The following is a 10,018-nucleotide window of genomic DNA, read 5'->3' on the forward strand; positions in this document are numbered from 1 at the left end:
CAGGCATCTTTCGAGTGTCTAAAAAAGTTACTGATCGAGGCCCCAGTCTTACACAGTCCTAACTTTGAACGACCCTTTTCGATTCACTGCGATGCCAGCCATACAGGTGTTGGTGGTGTGCTAATGCAAAAAGACCAGGACGACAATGACGTGCCAATCGCTTATATGTCTCGAAAACTGAACCAATGCCAACGGAATTATTCAGTAACTGAAAAGGAATGCTTGGCAGCGGTCATGTGTGTAAAAAAGTTTCGAGCATATATTGAAGGTCAGGAATTCTCGGTTATAACAGACCACGCTTCGTTAAAATGGCTGATGTCTCAGTCAGACCTAAGCTCCCGACTAGCTCGATGGGCTCTTAAGTTGCAAGGGTTTGACTTTAAAATCTTCCACAGAAAGGGCAGCCATAATATCGTTCCTGACGCGCTTTCTCGCGTTCACACCGAAGATTTGTCCGCTATTGAGATAGATAAATTTATCAATTTACAATCTGAGCACTTTAATTCAGGGGAATATAAGGACATCAAAACAAAGATAGTTGAAAATCAATCGCGAATGCCAGATGTCAAAGTCATTGATCAGTATATTTATAGGCGAGCCGAGCATGCATCAGAAGAACAAATATCCGACGGTGTTTGCTGGAAATTGTGGGTACCCAAACCTCTTGTAGTTGGGGTGCTGAAAGAGCATCATGATGATCCTTTATCTGCACACAGTGGTATTAATAAGACCCTCGAAAAGGTTCGGCGCTATTTCTATTGGCCAAACTTAGTCGTGGATGTGAAGGAATATGTGAACAGCTGCAGTATTTGTAAAAGCATGAAACATCCCAACCAAACTCTACGACCACCGATGGGAAAGGTGGACGGGACCCAACGATTTTTTCAAAGGATATACGTTGACTTTCTAGGACCATACCCTCGGAGCCGAGCGGGTAACATTGGCATCTTTGTAGTTTTGGACCATTTTTCGAAATTCCCTTTCCTGAAAGCCGTGAAGAAGTTTACAGCCGAGGCTATAATACACTATCTTGAAGAAGACCTTTTTCATTGCTTTGGGGTTCCAGAAGTCATCGTGTCGGATAACGGCGTTCAGTTTAAGTCACACCTCTTTAACTCGTTACTCCAGAAATATAAAATCAAACATTCATATACAGCAGTTTATTCACCTCAAGCAAACGCGTCCGAGAGAGTGAATAGATCGGCCATCGCTGCCATCAAATCATATTTAGACACTGACCAGGCTAGGTGGGATGAAAAACTAAGCCATATTTCCTGTGCGCTGCGAAGTAGTGTACACTCGGCTATTAAAAGTAGCCCGTATCAAGTAGCATTTGGCCAGAGCATGATAACCAATGGTGAGACATATCAGCTTCTAAGAAATCTACAAATGTTAGAAGATCGCTCTGTTCAATTTAACCGGGATGACTCATTCGAGCTTATTCGCAAGACTGCGCAAGAGGGAATAAAACAGCAGCAGGCCCGAAATGAGAAAACCTACAATTTACGAAGCAGGGAAGTTCAGTTCCGCCCGGGGCAAGAAATTTATAGACGAAACTTTCAGCAAAGTAATTTTGCAAAGGGCTTTAACTCCAAACTGGCCCCTACTTTTGTTAAAGGAAGAATTCGAAGACGCAAAGGTAATTCCTACTATGAGATAGAGGATATGCAAGGGCGATACGTGGGCACCTACCATGGAAAGGACATAAAACAGTAATCCTTATAAGCGCGGCTCACTCTTGTGGTTACCCCAAGTGTGAGTTTGGTGGGGGGGATTTGTAGTGGCGCTTGGAAAAAAACCAAAACAAAATATATATAAACGAAGCAATCTCAAAAGACCACTACAGATTCAAAAAGATGCCACCCTTAAAAGTAGGCAATAGATAGCACTGTGTGCAAAAGTGTTCCCAGTAACTGCTTAGCCGACGGCACAGTTTTAGATGCATGGTACAAAATTCGGATAGTCAAATAAATATGTTAACCATTTCGCTACACATTAGTATAATTAAAATGAAATCGAATTTACAATGAAGTTGAAGTTATACCGAGAAATTCCCGATACGATTAGCCAAATACTAACATGAAAATTTAGCTAGGAAAAGGTTTAGCTACAAAAGGGCCTAGCTAGTTTTCCTGGAATAGGGACATATGGGAATAATCGGGATAATCAGAGTCGGCTCCGATATTGGAAGGCTATAGGCGGAAACCCGGCATACACGAGACCCCGATTTCCGGCCGTGGGGGGTATATAAAGCCGCCCGAACCTCAACCCAGCCTTTCCAATTTAAGTTCCCAAACGAAGCAGACGATTCCAGAAAATTAGCTATAAAACAGGAAAAAGGTTAAGTCCAACCCTCACTTGTGTTGTGGCGGTTATAAAATTTTAAAAAAAATCATATTCCAGGGCGTAACCAACTCCAGAGTTTTGGCAACATAAAGTGGGAAAAGACTAGACAATTTACGGATATTTTTCGGTGCCAGGGTAAATAAGCAGCCATCCAGCTAGATAGCAGATAAAATTCTCAAATTCTCAAATTCTCTTAAACAGAATGGCACCCAGTTTCCATTAAACATCTTTCCAAAGCAGTGGTCCGAGCTTTCCAAACACCTGTGAAGTCAAATTGAGAGAGAGCTAAATTCCCAAAAATGGAATAATTCCCGAGCGCGGTATTCCCAAATTCGGCGAGCAGTTTTAAGAGGCAGCGGTGACAGCAACAACACGCGCCCTAAGCGTCCGGCCTGATCAAGAGTGAAAGTGCGGAAAACCCCCCCAAAAAGTTAACCACCCACTGGCCTTAACCCTAAGGGTATTTCGCGTGCCAGCGCGGCGGAAAAAATCGGTTAAAAATAATATAAAAATATCATAAATCGCGAGCAACCCCACGTGTGAGGGTTACATAACGCCCGATCAGAAAAAGTAGCGTGTAAAAAGTAGCCATAATATCGTTCCTGACGCGCTTTCTCGCGTTCACACCGAAGATTTGTCCGCTATTGAGATAGATAAATTTATCAATTTACAATCTGAGCACTTTAATTCAGGGGAATATAAGGACATCAAAACAAAGATAGTTGAAAATCAATCGCGAATGCCAGATGTCAAAGTCATTGATCAGTATATTTATAGGCGAGCCGAGCATGCATCAGAAGAACAAATATCCGACGGTGTTTGCTGGAAATTGTGGGTACCCAAACCTCTTGTAGTTGGGGTGCTGAAAGAGCATCATGATGATCCTTTATCTGCACACAGTGGTATTAATAAGACCCTCGAAAAGGTTCGGCGCTATTTCTATTGGCCAAACTTAGTCGTGGATGTGAAGGAATATGTGAACAGCTGCAGTATTTGTAAAAGCATGAAACATCCCAACCAAACTCTACGACCACCGATGGGAAAGGTGGACGGGACCCAACGATTTTTTCAAAGGATATACGTTGACTTTCTAGGACCATACCCTCGGAGCCGAGCGGGTAACATTGGCATCTTTGTAGTTTTGGACCATTTTTCGAAATTCCCTTTCCTGAAAGCCGTGAAGAAGTTTACAGCCGAGGCTATAATACACTATCTTGAAGAAGACCTTTTTCATTGCTTTGGGGTTCCAGAAGTCATCGTGTCGGATAACGGCGTTCAGTTTAAGTCACACCTCTTTAACTCGTTACTCCAGAAATATAAAATCAAACATTCATATACAGCAGTTTATTCACCTCAAGCAAACGCGTCCGAGAGAGTGAATAGATCGGCCATCGCTGCCATCAAATCATATTTAGACACTGACCAGGCTAGGTGGGATGAAAAACTAAGCCATATTTCCTGTGCGCTGCGAAGTAGTGTACACTCGGCTATTAAAAGTAGCCCGTATCAAGTAGCATTTGGCCAGAGCATGATAACCAATGGTGAGACATATCAGCTTCTAAGAAATCTACAAATGTTAGAAGATCGCTCTGTTCAATTTAACCGGGATGACTCATTCGAGCTTATTCGCAAGACTGCGCAAGAGGGAATAAAACAGCAGCAGGCCCGAAATGAGAAAACCTACAATTTACGAAGCAGGGAAGTTCAGTTCCGCCCGGGGCAAGAAATTTATAGACGAAACTTTCAGCAAAGTAATTTTGCAAAGGGCTTTAACTCCAAACTGGCCCCTACTTTTGTTAAAGGAAGAATTCGAAGACGCAAAGGTAATTCCTACTATGAGATAGAGGATATGCAAGGGCGATACGTGGGCACCTACCATGGAAAGGACATAAAACAGTAATCCTTATAAGCGCGGCTCACTCTTGTGGTTACCCCAAGTGTGAGTTTGGTGGGGGGGATTTGTAGTGGCGCTTGGAAAAAAACCAAAACAAAATATATATAAACGAAGCAATCTCAAAAGACCACTACAGATTCAAAAAGATGCCACCCTTAAAAGTAGGCAATAGATAGCACTGTGTGCAAAAGTGTTCCCAGTAACTGCTTAGCCGACGGCACAGTTTTAGATGCATGGTACAAAATTCGGATAGTCAAATAAATATGTTAACCATTTCGCTACACATTAGTATAATTAAAATGAAATCGAATTTACAATGAAGTTGAAGTTATACCGAGAAATTCCCGATACGATTAGCCAAATACTAACATGAAAATTTAGCTAGGAAAAGGTTTAGCTACAAAAGGGCCTAGCTAGTTTTCCTGGAATAGGGACATATGGGAATAATCGGGATAATCAGAGTCGGCTCCGATATTGGAAGGCTATAGGCGGAAACCCGGCATACACGAGACCCCGATTTCCGGCCGTGGGGGGTATATAAAGCCGCCCGAACCTCAACCCAGCCTTTCCAATTTAAGTTCCCAAACGAAGCAGACGGTTCCAGAAAATTAGCTATAAAACAGGAAAAAGGTTAAGTCCAACCCTCACTTGTGTTGTGGCGGTTATAAAATTTTAAAAAAAATCATATTCCAGGGCGTAACCAACTCCAGAGTTTTGGCAACATAAAGTGGGAAAAGACTAGACAATTTACGGATATTTTTCGGTGCCAGGGTAAATAAGCAGCCATCCAGCTAGATAGCAGATAAAATTCTCAAATTCTCAAATTCTCTTAAACAGAATGGCACCCAGTTTCCATTAAACATCTTTCCAAAGCAGTGGTCCGAGCTTTCCAAACACCTGTGAAGTCAAATTGAGAGAGAGCTAAATTCCCAAAAATGGAATAATTCCCGAGCGCGGTATTCCCAAATTCGGCGAGCAGTTTTAAGAGGCAGCGGTGACAGCAACAACACGCGCCCTAAGCGTCCGGCCTGATCAAGAGTGAAAGTGCGGAAAACCCCCCAAAAAGTTAACCACCCACTGGCCTTAACCCTAAGGGTATTTCGCGTGCCAGCGCGGCGGAAAAAATCGGTTAAAAATAATATAAAAATATCATAAATCGCGAGCAACCCCACGTGTGAGGGTTACATAACGCCCGATCAGAAAAAGTAGCGTGTATTGGTTATGTATGTGTCCATATAGGGGTATAGGGTTAAGTGAATCTCCAATTTTTTTTTCCTCTTTCTTTTGGTATTTTTTTTCTGTTTGATAAACCCTTTAAAATTATAATGGCATAATCTGTAAAGAAAGAAAACCGAAAGAAAACCTGCAACATGGTCGAAAAGTGAGAAAATATAAAATAAAAGTGGTACTAAAACTTAGTACAAAAATTGGTAAAAATAATTGGTAATAAAGAAAGAATAAGTGAAAATGAAAATATATAAATGAATCAGTGAAAATTTAAAACCAAATTAAAAAAAAAAAAAGCCCCTACACCGAGAAAAATATTAAAATCAATTCTTGTCAAAATAATAAAATCAAAGTGCGTGATGCGAAAGCAAAGTAATGGCAAAATATAAAAGAAAATAACAAAAATAACCCCTTGTGAAACCGAAATTAAGAAACAGTAAAGTTTTGGCGAGTGCTAATTTCTGCAGGTGTATTTCCCCCCCGTCCAAAGATCTTTCGGCGATGGAGCAGCACATGCGTAAGTGATAATCACCGTTTTTCTTTTGCCCTTTTCTTTTTGCTCTCGGATTCACGTGGCGCTACACGTAAAGAAATAAAGTTAAATTACCGTCTTGTACTATTTTAAAAACAAATGGCCACTAGTTCCAAATTGCTACTTAAAATTTAATTAAATACTACGCGGTGCGGCCTTAACCATTTTTTTTTGATTTATGAATTTATTCCAAGATATTAAATTTCGGTAAATAATTTAAATCTGTTAATGTCAGCAGTGTTCTGTCGGTGTATGCCCATGATTATACAGAACCTTTCCCTTACTTTGGGATAAAATTTTAGTATGACGGTATACACCGCAAGAAATTTCTTGGCTCAGTTTAATTAAAAATTCAATATTAAATTATTTTATCCGAAATTCATAATTTATACTGATTCCTATTGTTTTCTCTATACACTGAGAGAAATAAAAATACACTTTATAATATTTACATTATTATTTGATAAATATTATGTTAAATATTTATAAAATTCGTACAAATTAATGGCCCTTCCCCATTCATTTATATAATTCAATTTCTTAAAAACTTATTATCTATCCTTATATTATCTACATATGATTGAACTATATTATATTATTTACTATATTATTGAATGTACATCTTTATATATATTTAACCCTTTGCTTCCACAGCAGTGTTTCTTTCGGAATCTTTCTGCCACTTATCTGAATTAAAAATGTTTAATAAATATCGGTAGATTTTAGTTGGAAATAATTAGTTTTTTTTTTCGTTTATTTTGAAAATTATCGAATATTATTATGGAGAATAAATTTATAAATATGAACCGAAACTAAAGTGTTATCGATGGAAGCCATGCTTTACCGGAAGTCACTGGAAATGTAGGAACTTATCTAAGGGATCGCCAGCTGTAGGCTGTGCCTAAAGGCGATCATGGTAGGGTGGGGAAATCGGGGACTACTACCACCATAGTCTCCCCAATTCGTTGTCTGCAATTAAAATGTCTGAAAACTATCCCCTTTGTTCTCCCTCTCTTAAACTCCCTTTTCTAACTTCCGGTTCCCAATTCTAGTTGGTATACTTCTTCCTACTATCTACTACTACTCTATCTACTACTACAAGCACGCGAATTTATAAGTCTATTGCGTACATTCGAGCCACTTGAGAGATCAGTCTGCATTTCTATTCCCACACCGATACTACCGAACTACATAGCCGGAACCAGCGCGTGCTCCGCTGTTCTCTCTCAAATATCCATCTGCTCTTCGGCCATTTATACGTTGTATGTTACATGGTCACAATTTGGTAAACTTGGTAAATCCAATAGACTTAACATTTCTGGACTATAATTACAAGATTCTAACTCTGTGACAAGGTTGTGATTCCATGACCCTAGAATACAGTTTGGATTCGCACATACTAAATTCAATGCTTAGGCAGCGTAAGTTGTTTTGAGCTGGCAAAAGTGGCTATTTTCGTTTCTGAATAACATTTAAACGTGATTTTTTACAGTAACATGATATATACCAAAATTTAAGGAATCTCAAGGGCTATACAGTTTAAAGTTTTAAAGAAAATCGTTAGAGCTGTTTTCGAGAAAAATAAAAAAAACTAAACAAAAAAATTTAAAAAAAAATTGTTTTGTGCATATCTTTTTCAATATTACATTTACACAAACTACATTTAGGAGGCGCTTAAAGCTTTTTTAAAAACCTTTCAAACGAGATACAGCACAAGTCTGTTGCTTCTGTAGTTTAGAAGTTACGGCCTTCCGTATTTTAGCTATTTATAGCTGTTTTCCCGCTAAACTAGCGAGTTTTTCCGAAAGTGGTAGAACTAAAATTTCTTATATCGAGCTGTTGAACATCATATAAAATTTTCAGGACTTTAAAACCATGTTTTGGACAAATCTTTCACAAGGTTGCGCCATATGCAATTTCTGGGACCATGACTTTTTTCCCTTTTTTGGCTCTTAAAACCGCGGACGCAGGCGGACGCAGCTACAACTTTCGTAATATCAAGAAGAAAGTCCAAATAACGTTTTACGGAAGTATACAAAAAATAGTATTAAATAGTTTTTTTTTATTTTCCATCAAAGTTGAAAAATATGGAAAAAATGGACGTTTCGCAAATAACTCATAACTAAGAGATGCGCATGGCAAACTGCAATATGTTTTACTTTTTTTACTCTTAACTAACACACCAATCCGTGGAAAAAAGAAGCAAAGCGATTCGATACCTAGTTTTTAAGAAAAACCCCCCGGAAGTGCGAAAAATTACCTAAAAACGGTGTGTTTTTTTTAAGTGAAAAATTGTTCAACTTTGAAAATTCATATCTTTTACAAAAATTTTTTGATTTGAAAAAGGGTTACATATTTGTAATAGTGGATCAATTACCTGTCGATTGGTATGGGTCACAACTTTCTAGGACAAAGTCGAAAAAGTGATTTATTGCACGTTTTTTGGCCCAAGGCGCCACTGTGCGTCGTTGAAAATTTTTTTAATGTCGTCGTTCTCTGTCGATTTTTGGCAACGCTGTTTGGCATCTTCAAAAGCGTTGATTTTTTTCTATTTCCTGACTTTGTTCACCATGATTATGGTGCCGTTGGTCTGGATTTGCAAGCACACGCGTTTCGTCACTGGATAAGTACACTCGCGACTTACAATCTTTTACGCGACATGTGTACGCTGTATCGCCGTTTTTAATTTTTTATTTTTCGCAAACAACTGGTTGTCGTCCAGGGTATGAATAAGTCGTGACCCTTGCCGGCTACCAACTTGAAATTTAAATGCAATGCTCATTTTGCGTCCGAGTTCATCAACTTCTTTAAGCACAATGCGTCAAAGAACTACCTTATTCATTAATCTATATTTGTCTCTTTTTACTTTTCTTCAAAGAACTATTTCTTTCATTGATCTATATTTGTCTCTTTTCAATCATTGAACTTTTGGTATTTTTCACATTAAACTTATACCGCTAGTAAGGGCTAGTACTCAACCTAACCAAAACTGGCCCAAAAAAAATACTAATTTCGGTAAATTATTGAGGGTCTGGGGTTGGTTAATTTAGTAAAATTCGTGCGTTATTTTTCGGTCACACTTACTCGAAAACATAAACAAACCCAAAATTCAAATTAGTTGCCGCAAGCGAGGTTATGTCGTTTTAAACCGATATAAAGTCGAGCGAGTTTATGTCGCTTCAGAGCGAAATAAAATCGGCAGCGGCGAGTGTATGTCGTATAATTTGGGGCGAGGTTATGACGCAGGAAAACGAAATAAACCCGCGCGATCTTATGTCGCTAAATTTTGGCGAGTTTATGTCGGCGAGATTATGTCCCCCCCCCCCCCCCCCCCCCCCCCTCAGAACAACTATCGCTGCCGAACTGTATTTTAGGTTCATGGAATCATTTAAATTGCTTTAAGCAGTTCCATATACAAAACTTTTGTTTTACGAATTTTGGAAAAACCCGCTATTTTACCGGGAAAAAAGCTACAAATAGCTAAATTTCGTAGGTTCGTAACTTTTGAATTACTAAAGCTACAGTCATGTGCTACACCTCGTTTAAAAGGTATTTTTAAATACTTTTTAACTTAATTCGTTTTAATACAATAGTTTAAAAAGCTACAAATAGCTAAATTTCGTAAGTTCGTAACTTTTGAATTACTAAAGCTACAGACATGTGCTATACCTCGTTTAAAAGGTATTTTTAAATACTTTTTAACTTAATTCGTTTTAATACAATAGTTTTAATGGTTGAACCATTTAAATTTAAATGTTTATATTAGCTCCTATGAGAGCAAAAGTAAACAAATAAAAACTTCTGATATCAAATAAAATAAGAGAAAACGCTATAGTCGGGTGCCCCGACCATCAGATACCCGTTACTCAGCTAAAGGGAGTGCGAAGGAGATGGAGATAAAAACTTTGATCCGCCGTAACTTTTTAACGAATGCACTATGGGAAAAAAGTCTATTTTTTTGGCATAAACTCTAGTTTTAGAGATACAATTTAGAAATTTTGTATATATACAATTAAGAT

General features: G+C 38.5%; 1 long non-coding RNA gene across 1 annotated transcript; it reads left to right on the plus strand.

Moving 5' to 3' along the window:
• The first annotated feature begins 248 nt into the window (after positions 1–248).
• Positions 249–7,179, plus strand: LOC138912719 (uncharacterized). The gene is made up of 3 exons (XR_011418271.1): positions 249–4,870; positions 4,934–5,011; positions 5,078–7,179. It is a non-coding gene; the product is annotated as an uncharacterized lncRNA (long non-coding RNA).
• Positions 7,180–10,018: the final 2,839 nt, after the last annotated feature.

Source organism: Drosophila takahashii, chromosome 2L, assembly GCF_030179915.1.
Source record: "Drosophila takahashii strain IR98-3 E-12201 chromosome 2L, DtakHiC1v2, whole genome shotgun sequence".
Taxonomy (NCBI): domain Eukaryota; kingdom Metazoa; phylum Arthropoda; class Insecta; order Diptera; family Drosophilidae; genus Drosophila; species Drosophila takahashii.